Below are 10,921 nucleotides of genomic sequence, written 5' to 3'. Positions count from 1 at the left end.
CCACACCTTTCTACTACCACGTCAAGTGCTTACTTTATTTGCATAAACATTGAGCCACGAGCATCCTTACTTCCTAGGCTCCCTAAGAAAGCTGTACTTTTTCCACTCTAAACAACAGGACGAAAGGAAACGGGTCAAGACTTTAAGCCGTAGTCCAGACTTTCTCCCTGTGAGAGGCACTATCCTGCTCTCGCGGCGCAACTAAAGACGTGCTTTCCGGATCCGCGTTCCCAGCACTTTCTCAATAAGCCAGCCAAGTTCACATCAGGCCAAACCAGCAAGGCAGGCAAACAGGGAAGAGCGAACGAACATGGAAGAAAGAAACGGTGAAGTGCACGCCGAGTAAAGCTGCGCCACGCTGACTGCCCACCCCGTCAGCTCTGCTCTCTCTCTCTCTCTCTCTCTACTTTAACTCCAACACGCCCCGCACCTGTTCATGCCTCCTCTGACGCGTGGTAATAATGCAAATTCCTCCGAAGCATCCGACCTACCAAGCTTTGCTGCCCCGCACACAAATTTCGTCTTTCTCCAAATCCTCCGCTGCCTTGTTACTGTTTCATGCGCTCCTTCTTTTTTCCTACCTCTCTTCGTTTCCTCTTTCTTTCGGCACTTTCTAGTTTCCTTCTTCAACTTCTCTCTCGCGCTCTCTCTCTCCCCGCTTCGTCCCTGGCGGTGCCTTCGAAATACTCTTTTACGGAGGTAGCCGTTATATCGCAACAGAACCACCCCCTCGTTGGTGCATCGCTTCCCAAAACACGACAAAACGCTGTCAGCCAACCTGCCCGTCTAGCTGCTTGTCGTTCGTTCTCCGAAAGAAAGGGCTGAGAACCTGCGCATGCACTCTTATACAACGAAAGTGGGCCTAACCTTAGAAACTTAGAATTTTGCATGCTCACCTTTTATTTATAAGAAGGACCCGTTGTTGATGTGTAGTTAAATTTTGGACTCGTTGGGTCAGCACTAACAGGGCAAAGAAGAATTACTAGGCACAAACTCGCAGCTCATTTTTCAACGCAGAAACTCTCCCATATAAGAACCGCCTCCACGCAAACACCTGCGCTGAAGGCGGTTGACTGAAATTGAATTTTTTGTTAATCATCGAGTGAAGTTAGTTGAAGTTCGGGGCTCACTCGCACTGTACCCGCTCAAAATGTGTTTCATTAAAGTGACTGCTTATGAGTTGGCGTCCTTTTTTTTTCAAAAAAAAGCTGACTGTGAACAAGCTGGTTTATCGTTCGCGCGTAATTTCGCTGGCCAATTTGATTTTGACAAGGCGTTTCTTTATCTAAGAATGTGCGATACGCACCATGGAGAGTAGTGCAGCTTTGGAGCGAGTTCTAAACTTTTCTACTCAGTCCCCGATGGCACCGCTTTGAGGATTAAATAGGGAGAACAGCACCACTACACTCTAAACACGAATACGCCTATAAGGGAGTAAAAAGGAAGTATGCTCTCCTCTAGCGCACGCTCTTTTATAAAAGGGAGTGCCCTAGAGGACAGCTTACTCTCTTTTTTTACTCTTTCTGTTTGGAGTGTCTTCTCCAGGCCAAATAATGTTGCATTGCTTGCCTTATTAAACCACCTTAGTAACCATCTTGCGTTACTTGCCTTAGTAAAGGGAGAGCTGTATCAACTGCATCCAAACCGCACCATGAAACAAGACAGCAAATTTTACAGAGTTTGCACCTTGCCTTAGTCAATCGATCGACTGATAAAAAATAAAGGTACGAATAGATTCCTTGCGGGATTTTTAAGAGACGCGAAGTTTGTACTGGTTGGTTCGCGCGAAGAGTGCAATGTCTGAGTGATCGCCTGATCGTTCTGTTTCAGATAACGCGTGCAATAAGGCGCGACAAGGGAGCAGTTTTAGCATAACGAGCTTAATATAATGCTGCATGTTCATAGATCATGTTTAGCGGCAAAACACGATGTAATGTGGTTTGAAGCAAAGATATTCGGAGGAGGGTTATAAAATCTCCCGTGAGGGACGACACCGCTGCGCTTAATCTAGGTCGATGCGATGCGCTGAAAAAACTTGATTACAACGGCATTTTCAAAAAGTGATTAACCCTTTCAGGCTCTATGTACATAATTCAGTACGTTGCAAAGTTTTTCTGGGACTGTGCTACAACTCGCAATGATTTCTTTGCACCAGACCAATTTACCACTCTCCATACCGCAAACGGGGAGCTCTTTCATGTTCTCTAGTCAAGTACTCATTTGATCAATCGTGATGATCCGGCGTTATAATTTCCATCCATTGTGACACTACGTGCGAAATTTTCTATGGACCTGAAAAAAAAATGATGCTTAGTGTTATTGATGTGTGAGGAAAATCTAAAAGGTTTTCTTGGGGCCTGTGCGTGGACTAACTAGGTGGGGGAAAATATTACCAAGATAACTGGTGAGTGATGCCTGGAAATGCTAACCTTTCGCGGCCCCAGTCATTCTTCTCATATCGGCGCCTTATGACAACACGCACATTCCTTGTCGATATCGAATACGACGTAAGCTGACCCGAAACTTTACAGCGACATGAAGCACGCATGACGAAGTTCTCTGACTCCGCGGAAAGCTTTGCTGAAACATTACGGCATTTTTTAATTTTTCGGTTTTTATTAAGGGTGTATTTTAATTTACTCTGAACGTTGTCAATCCCCAACGTCTGCTCCTCACACCGGCGTTGTGTAATGAACCTCCTGCCCCTAGCTACCCGCCGTAAGCACTTCCGCATCTGCCTATTCCATAAGATTTTCTACTCCAATTTTCAACTTCGCTCTCGATGGATTCAACCAGCACCGTTCATTTCTCACCGTCGTGATCATCAACACAAGGTCACAGTGCCTCATTGTAACACAGTGACATGTGCACAATCATATTTTCCGCTAACTTCTAAAGAATGGAATTCCCTACCCGCATCATTAACTAGCATCACTGATTCAACTCAATTTAGAAGAATACTTACCACTCTGATTACATAATGATCGCTTTTATATTTTATTGGAGTGTTGTGTTCTCCACGTATTAGTATTGTTCTTAAACTATTTTATTAATCTGTTCCGTGTTCATTTTGCTCACTTCTTTTTATCCTGCCTCCGTTGTTCTATAGTTTTGTATGAATTGTGCTTTGTTTATTTTTCTTGTTAACAACTGCCCTTCCCCTCTGAAATGTACTTTGTACCTTGAGGGTATCACAAATAAATAAATAAATGAAGTGATTGAATCTGAAAATATCGTACGCTTGAGCGCTGCAACTGCGCATCCATGGTAATACGGGGTAATAATATTTATTATCCACTACAACCATAGCCGCAGCCGTGGCTGCTTTGAAGTACGTGGCGGTGGGGACGCCGGCGACCTGTTGCTCCAGGAGGAGCGATGACGTCATTTGCGTGCCGAATTTCTGCAACGCGTGCCTACCACGGGTTGTTGATGACGGCGGGTTTTTTTTTTACATAATGAGCCAAGTAATGCTGATTACGTATTAACGCTGCGCACTGGTGTTTCCAGCTCATTTTCATAGTTATTAGGCCCGTAGACCTTTTTCAAGGCAAAAAATACGGACACCCAAAAACTTTGCGTCTGTACCCCTTTAATAAACCTTGTTTGGGTTTTCTCTCCAGGAGTTCATATATGTTTGTGTTTATGTGTTGGCATTTCAGCTTCCATGCCCGCGTTTCATTTCTTTGCTGGTAATACCTTCAATGTCCACCTTCGAGCGATAACCGTGACTAAAAAGCAGTTGTCAATTCTTTCTTGATGCATAGGATCTCAAACTGCTGGAAAGAATGTCCACATCTTGAAACAGCGCCAACACAGAATAAGAAAGAGGATAAAAAAACATTGTGCATCGGGCGGCTTTAACTGTTTTCGAAGTGGATAAAATCATGATAATGCGCAAAAACATAATAATAATAATAATAATAATAATAATAATAATAATAATAATAATAATAATAATAATAATAATAATAATAATAATAATAATAATAATAATAATAATAATAATAATAATAATAATAATAATAATTGGTTTTGGGGGAAAGGAAATGGTGCAGTATCTGTCCCATATATCGTTGGATACCTGAACCGCGCCGTAAGGGAAGGGATAAATGAGGGAGTGAATTAAAGAAGAATGGAAGAAAGAGGTGCCGTAGTGGAGGGCTCCGGAATAATTTCGACCACCTGGAGATCATTAACGTGCACTGACATCGCACAGCACACAGGCGCCTTAGCGTTTTGCCTCCATAAAAACGCAGCCGCCGCGGTAACATCAAATGCCCTTTTTTGTCCTGCATATGCGTTACTTAAAGATCTGCATAGCCAACTCAACTAAGGTAATTTCGCATATCTCAGCAATACAGTGGTCGCTTTCGTCTTATTCCGCGCCGGAAGGAAAATTGCCTGACCATCATCAACTTTCACATACTGCACTAGGCTGCACGCGCAATGTTCATTTTCTCGACAGATGTAAATCCTCGAGATGATCCCAGAATTCTTCAATCGCCTTCCAACTCTTAATTCATCGCGCAGATGTTTGCACTGAACGTGGGAATTGAAAATCGGAAAAGTGAAAGCCCAATGAACAGCGTCCTTCCGACTAACCCGACGGGGCTGCGAAGTAATTGCTTTCCTTCGATAGAAGCCGGCCAATGTGAATGATTGCCAAACCGCCCCGACTTAGCGAGCGGGCGAATGGATTCGGCACACCGCGCCATTGGTGCTCGAAAACCACATCTGCGCAACGGGATGCGAACAAGGTTTTCGCGAAATGGGCCGATTGTTCGGAGAGCAACTCGCATTGTCTCCAAAAGAGGCGCTCCGAGGGGAGCCTTAGAGTGGAACGCAGTCGCGCTCGTAATTTCATAGGCGCCGACGCAAATGAAGTTGGAGGACGAATTTTATTGAAAAGGGTGGCGAGGCCTTTCCACTGTCTGTCAATTGAGAGCGCATGAGTACTGGAAGCCTTAGAGTCACTGGAACATTTCTCCAGACGCTGAACGCGGCCTAAATGTGCAATGTGTGTTTTTATCTAGCGTGGTGTTCTCTGTGTTTAAGAGCATGTGCTATTACTACTCGCATTCGAACGCTGCTTGTCCGCCCAAGGTTTAAATATGGCGACCGAAAATCTCAGGTCAGCAAATTGTGACCCCCCATCACGTGACCACGCGCGCGCAGTCGTCGGGTCCGCACGGCGGCCGGTTTACCCTCCGATAGCAAAAACGTTAATAGAGAAAAAAATGTAAGAGTTCCGTCGGGTGATCTGTTCATATATTGGTTGTTTTAGTGAAATCTTACATGATATGAAAAAAATCGCGGTCATAAACGGTTTCCCGCTCAAAAATGATTTTGTCCAGAATAGTTGGGTATGAAGGGTAGAATAAGTCACCGGAACAGATCCAGGGAAGATCGACGGAGACGAATTAAGCCACCAGAATACACCAATATCAAAAACTTAGAGCCAAAGAAAGTTTTTCACTCACTCACTCTTTACATTTCCAATGGGTACCTTCGCACATACGTGTACTGGGCAACGAAGTGGCGGACAGGGTCGCCCATGAAACACTGCCTGCTAATCCATCAAGAAAAGTCCCTCTCTATTTCAAGAGATTCTTTAAACAAACGGTGCTTAGCCATTTCATGTCCCTGTGTTGCTCGTCCAGACAGCCGTGCGTGACCAAAAAAAAAGGGACTAAAAAGACATCATGCCACTCTTTCGCACCGCGTTCACATGGTTTCTGCCCGTAGCCCAGTGGGAATGCATAATATGGGTCTAGCATCGCCTCCGATGTGTTCTTCATGTGGTATGTGCGGGGATGCAGAACGCTGTCTTATGTGCTGCCCAGATTAAAACGCGGAGGGTTGTGTCCTATAACCCGCTTCCTTCAAGGGAACAGGTGCACGACACAGTTCACTTCAAGACATTGTTTATACCCGCCTGGAAACCGGTCACGTAAGAGGGATGCTTCCCGTCTACACCTAAAATTCCTTCAAGGTTCTGACCTGCACTTTAAATTGTGACAGCGGCAGCTGATGACTATCGTGGGTGATTGATTCTGTGCGTGGCGACGTAGATGTGCCAGGTTGCAGAGCTGTGCCAGAATTTCTAGAGATTAATTAATACCTAAGTTTCTCTACGGTGGTGCTATCGTCGGCAGGATAATCGCAAGGCTAACCCTACCTGTAGCTTACAGAGACCTCAACCCTCAACATTTCCTCAGATTTTATCCCATCTCTATGACTGAACCAAGGAATACTTACAGGTTGTCGTTCTCGTACATTTTATGAAAACAGCTGATAATTTGTTTTGCACACATTCATATCACGACCCATGCCTAATATCTTCTCCCTTAGAGAGCGCAAAGGTGGCCCCAGGTTTCGGGACCTTCGATTTGGCCGCACTTTCTGCACCAGTTCAAGGAGTGCAGCACTTTCGCATTCGTTTTGCCAGTGCAGCATGCGCTCGCTATGCTTCCGTCTTCGTTTTGGAAAAGTGCCACTCTAGTGCAGCACGAGTTCTTGGCTGGCTTGCACTCGCTAAAGTGGAAGTGAAGCTGTAGTGCAGCAATATGACGGCGTCCTTGAGTAAGTCGAAGAAGCGAGGAAGATATGACAGTAGTCTCTAAATAAAACTATGGCAGTTCTTTTTTGAAAGCAGGAGGTGAGGCGTCATAATCGTAAACCTAAGCGGCCAAGTCGAGCCGCTGCAGCAGTGAGGGCAGCATTTCAGCACATATTCGTAAATTATCTGCGTGTATACATGCAACGACTCTTTTGTCTATGAAACAACTATTTCTTGGGGCTGGTTCAAGCCGACACTTCAATGCGATTTGCTGCTGGATAGTAATTTACGTGGTTCGGGATTTGGCGCCCGTTGATGTCGGCTTCACGCAGTTGGCTGCAATTTGGTGGCGACGCCACGGCTAGCAGACGACCAGGCTTGCACTCCACCTGCACTGACATGCGGTGCCTCGCGCAGCATTTGGCGTTATTAAATCGTTCGCGCGCACTAAAAAAAGAAATAATAATAAACGAGAACATTAAACGTACCTGCTTTCCGCACGCATTGTAGCATTGTATGTATTACATCTAACGAAGCATTTTTCCATGCACTGCAATAATTGCTTTATACCTATAAATGAAGTCTGTACCCCCCTGCTGTAATGCCCTGCGGGGCGATGCAGGTAACTAATAAATAAATAATAAATAAACCATCGCAGAATGCATAGCGTAGCGCAGCATCGCATTGGCATCACAAGCTTTCACAGGAAGCGCGGCCGTCTTTACGCAACGTCCGGCAACGGTTTCGTTTCCCCGACCGAATCAACACGACGCGCCTAGTTCTCGGTGCGATAAGATACGGCGCTGCGCACTGCGCTTAACGCCTATTCAGCTGTGGTGTTCTACGGGATGCCCACGTCAGCGTCCCCTTCTTTAGCAGCTGGTTCGTTTGGTGACACTGATGTCCCCATCTGCTCCCGGCTGTCTGTGTGAATGCAGCGACGAGGTGGGGGACGTTTGGGCGATTTCCTGTGCATCCCTTCGCGCCGGGTTCCTCTATGTGAATACCGCTTAAGGTGCACTGTGGGATAACAAAGACAAGGCAATGTCAACAACATTATGCTTGGCAGCTTGAGACATTTGTTTCCTGGTCAGGTGGGACGAGCGCGGTGGAGTTCGAGAGAACTAGAGGTAAGCACTCTGGAGGTACCGGGAAAAAACGCAGTGCAGAAGGAAATAATGAATGCAATAGGCGGGAATGCGGAGAAATGTGGTTTCTCTTTTCTAACGGCACCTGGTTTCCCCGCGCGCCAGCACTGCCCGTTCATGATAACCATCCACACAACCTACAGCACACAATAGCGAAAAACGTACCAAGCACTTGGTGCACTTCTTGGAGCGTTATGGTGACTGATCGTGCCAACATATGGTCTTCTTATTGGCTACTGAAACGACAGCCGCATAGTCACCTTGAAGTTTGAGCTCGCGCCTGTGGTCTGAAGAGACTTTATTTTGTGTGTGCGGTGTGCAGAATGTTGGGGCCAATGTAACAACTGAAAGCGCACTTCGCATCAAAACCTCCCGGTTTGAAATATGAATGACCCATGTACTCTCGCCAGAGTCCTGGCACCAATGCTGACACCAACATAATCCAAGCGGCAGTAAAGATGGCAAGTCGGTGAAAGGGCCACGCTGCGATAGGACCTGCCACCAAAAACAGTTCTGACTTTAGCTACCTGACCCCACTAACTTTCTCAAAAGGGGGCGACCAGATCGCGCTGCCTTTCGCGGAACGATCTTTAAGCTATTCACATTGCCTCATCAATTTCTAAGGCCGAAGAATGCAATCACGAAGGGAGCGATTCTGACGGAAGCAAAAATAAAAGGTGGCCCAGACGAAAAGCGAACTTACTGCGGAACTTGACGTATGCGAAAGACGGCGGTACTCCTTTAGCGTAGCCGTGGTGGACGCATTTATCAAAAGGCAACGTCGAATGTCATGCGCAGAGCGCTTTCAGGAGCGGGGAGATTTATTACGGCCGGTCGAGGACGACTACTCAATCGATTCCATGTCGCACCAACGTCGCTGTTTCCGCACTGTTGTGATCTACCGGGAGAGCTCTCGGAACAGAAGACGCAGCTTTGCAAGCGGTGGAGGTCAGTGAATGCAGAAAAGGGCAGCATAACGAATCAAAATCTGCTGACGTTTCTTTTCATTTCGGATGAATTCGTTGCTACAACGAAGCTCTGAAATTACCGGATGAATACAGTCTAGCGTGATTTCAAGGTTATCCCGTTCTTTACGACTAAAAAAAAGCCAATAATTATTTCCTGCTGCGGCGGTCACTTATTTCGCAACACTGAACATAACGGTGCAGGATACAGAGGAATCCTTCAGCTACATAAACTCGCGTATTTGTTGCAGCCTTCTTGCGAAAATAAATTGTGTTCGAGCAAATTAATCTCAGTGGGCGAACCCCGAAGTGATCGCTTTCAAATCGCGTTAGACGACTAACTACGTTGTATGCCCTTTCGTGTTGGTAATTCGTGCCAAGGCGCGAGGCTCTCCAAATTCGTGCTCGGTGTCCATTGAAATTTTAGCAACACTTTCCAATTGAAGCTCATGATGAAACGTTTTTCACTAGAGAAACAAGTGAAACTAACCCGACATACTCCCACCGTGGACAGATTTATTTCGAAGTAGCTTCGAAGCGTTTGCCTTACCAGTTCATAAACGTAGACTCCTGCTGCCCATCGGTCATGTAATCGCTGAAAATGAGTCACGTGGCTTTTCTATGCGATGACGTCATTGTATTCGAATGACCAATCGGGGCGAGAGAGCTGGTCTGTTTCATTAACTAATTAATTAATTTGAATACCCTAAGGGCTCCGCAGGGCATTAAATGGAGGGAGGGGTATAATAAATGACGTTGTAACAAATGTTCAAAAAAGAAGAAATACTAGAGGTACCCACCAACACCCCGCTTCAGGCTGTCCAAAACGTGATAAAAAAAAAAGTTGCAATGACGTTGCCAGCTGCTGTCTACGCAGCTCACAAGGGGCGCTACATTCTGCTGACCTCAAGAAACTGCCGGCTCGGTAGCGTCGGGCCGAGCATGGTGGAAACAATAGAACACCTCATACTCAAATGTGATGGCATCCATCCCGATGTTGATGCAGACACAGTCACTCTTCCTGAGGCCCTAAGGTTTAGAGATAAAAATGGTCATGTAAATAAATCGGCGGCGGAAATTAGCAAAAAGCGATTGGAAGATTGCTGGCTCAAAAACGGAGAGGTGACATAAGATTAGAGATAAAAAATGGTCGTGTAAATAAATCGGCGGTGGAAATTAGAAAAAAGCGATTGGAAGATTGCTGGCTCAAAAACGGAGAGGTGACATAAGATTAGAGATAAAAATGGTCATGTAAATAAATCGGCGGTGAAAATTAGCAAAAAGCGATTGGAATATTGCTGGCTCAAAAACGGAGAGGTGACACAAGATTAGAGATAAAAATGGTCATGTAAATAAATCTGCGGTGGAAATTAGCAAAAAGCGATTGGAAGATTGCTGGCTCAAAAACGGAGAGGTGACATAAGATTAGAGATAAAAATGGTCATGTAAATAAATCGGCGGTCGAAATTAGCAAAAAGCGATTGGAAGATTGCTGGCTCAAAAGCAGAGAGGTGACATAAGGTTAGAGATAAAAATGGTCATGTAAATAAATCTGCGGTGGAAATTAGCAAAATGCGCTTGGAAGATTGCTGGCTTAAAAGCAGAGAGGTGACATACGGTTAGAATAAATACGCCTTTAAAGAAAACGGCGAGTTTTAATGACAACTTACAACACAGTTAAAGAAAAGTAAAGGAAACAAAGCTGAGCATGGTGGCAACTGTCATCACCCAGTTTCAAAGGGGACGCTCCTATCTTCCATCCATGCACACATTCATATAGTTGCTTAACTAGCAGGATTAGTGGATTCCGACTAAAGTGAGTCAGTTTTTGAGGAACACGAACGCATGGAACCCAATCTCATGCACGCACAAAGGCGGGAGACACGCCAGCAAACGATGCGCTGGGAGAACCGTGCTACCCCGACGTGCAGAGCTACCTCTACGCAGCACGCATGCACTCACGTAACAAAAAGGTGGCTAAGGTCCTCGCCTCTCCGCTGAAGACATCGACACCCGCGCGACAAAATCGACCCCATCGACCCGTCGTCGAACCTCCGCGCGAGCGAGCGCCAAACTTTGTATACCTACATGCCTTCGCGCCTCGGAGCTGCTTACGCGTGATTGGGCCCTATACGCAACCCTCGCGAGCCCCGATACGCTCAGGCGTTCGCTCAATGCCCAAGCAGAGAGGAAGAGAGAGGCGCCACCATGCGGCGTACGGGACGCTCGCAGCTTTCCAATTGCAC

The sequence above is a fragment of the Amblyomma americanum genome, chromosome 7 (genome assembly GCF_052857255.1).
Source record: "Amblyomma americanum isolate KBUSLIRL-KWMA chromosome 7, ASM5285725v1, whole genome shotgun sequence".
Taxonomy (NCBI): Eukaryota; Metazoa; Arthropoda; class Arachnida; order Ixodida; family Ixodidae; genus Amblyomma; species Amblyomma americanum.
The sequence above is the reverse complement of the archived record's forward strand: the minus strand, read 5'-3'. Positions refer to the sequence as shown.